Source organism: Engraulis encrasicolus, chromosome 13, assembly GCF_034702125.1.
Source record: "Engraulis encrasicolus isolate BLACKSEA-1 chromosome 13, IST_EnEncr_1.0, whole genome shotgun sequence".
In the NCBI taxonomy this organism is placed as follows: domain Eukaryota; kingdom Metazoa; phylum Chordata; class Actinopteri; order Clupeiformes; family Engraulidae; genus Engraulis; species Engraulis encrasicolus.
In genome coordinates this window covers 924,610-926,394 of record NC_085869.1, presented here as the reverse complement: position 1 = coordinate 926,394, position 1,785 = coordinate 924,610, and positions in this window count along the sequence as shown.

Genomic DNA, 1,785 nt, shown 5'->3' with positions numbered 1-1,785 from the left:
ATAGTTACCCTCCTTACACAAGACTTCCTTCTCCAGAGATAATCCCTAGTGTATGTTCATAGGATTTTTCCAACACATAAGGGATCAATAGCGCAAAAACACTTTCAAAACAGTCAACGGTGTTACTCAACGGTGTTACGGTCAACAGTGCAGGGGAACAAGTCGGCACTTTTTTAGGAGAAAAAACAGAGCAGACAAACCCATGTCCCTAGAACACAAATTATTTAGTTTGTTTGTCTGTCAATATGGATATAAATTGGCAAAAACATACTCCTCCTCAACTGTCATCAGTGTTGCCAGATTGGGCTGGTTCCCGCCCAATTGGGCTGCTTAGGATGGCCGGGTGCGGGTAAAAATGGCATCTATCAGAAAAACCTTCCCATTGCCATATAAATCAATAGAATTGGGCTGGTTTTTAGGGCGGATTTTGATCACTTTTTGGGCTGGAAATCATCAGCCTCATCTGGCAACCCTGACTGTCATACTTAATTGTAACACCATTGACGGTAACACCGTTGACATTTCAGCCATTTTTATGGTGTTGTGCTAACTGAGGACCTCAGAAGTTCCACCACAACACCTTAATCAATTCATGTATCTGTATGCTTTATCTGTGTTTTTCTACATGTGATTTCTAATTCAGATTCTTATGAATATGTTGATAACACCGTTGACAGGCAATTTTCCCGCTATGAGAACATGAAAAAGAATGGATTAAATTATGGAAGGATGGAGCTCAATATTTACCAAAAAGTCTTCCCGTATCCTGCCAAAGAGGTTATGACATCACGTGATGTTATTCGTATGGCCTTAGACCAAACCATTACTGATTTATGGAGGAGGTTTCAGACCGTGACACCGTTAACACAGTTTTCGTGGACAAACACAAAATGGCAAATTTCATGTATAATGGAAAGGACAGTGGTCTTTCTGACAGTTTTGTCATATTGTGATGATTACTGTGAATCAACATTTGCAATCGTCTTGGGCAAAACAAGTTTCTTTACATACTAATATGAAGACTGAATCTGACATTTGGAAAACAGGACGGCATGAAAACGCCCAAAACCAGTATTAAATATTCATTCTTGCTGAGGGAAATAATGCTATGTCTACACCTTCTGTATTATATGAAGGATAAATGTTTTCTAATGTCCAAAACATCATTGGATGCAGTTAATAGTTAGTGGAATTGCCAAATAAAATCCACGGACTTAAAAGTGTAGGCGAATTAGAGAATCACTCACACACACACAGTCACACAGTCACACACACACACACACACACACACACACACACACACACACAGACACACACACACTCACTCACACACACACTTCTTTTGTCTGGCGTTGAGCTGCTTCGCAACATACACCACAGTTAACAGGAGTCAGAGTGTGTTTTTAGGCTTTCAGTGGCATCTGTGTTGGGGTCTCCTAGTCTTGCTCCCAGGGGTGTGTGTGTGTGTGTGTTTCTGTGTGTGTGTGTGTGTGCGTGCGTGCGTGTGTGTGTGTGTGTGTGTGTGTGTGTGTGTGTGTGTGTGTGTGTGTGTGTGTGTGTGTGCGTGTGTGTGTGCGTGTGTGTGTTTAAGTGTGAGTGTGTGTGTTTGACCTTCACAACCCCCCTCTCCCCTCTCCGCTGTCTTCTCTTTTGTGATGCCGCAGATTCTGTGCGCGTCATCACGGCTCCCGATGCGGACGCCATTGAACATTTGAAACGCCATTCCCTCTCTAAAACTTTCATATCCCGTGCCAATATTAATAATGGACTTCAGTAACTGCTACG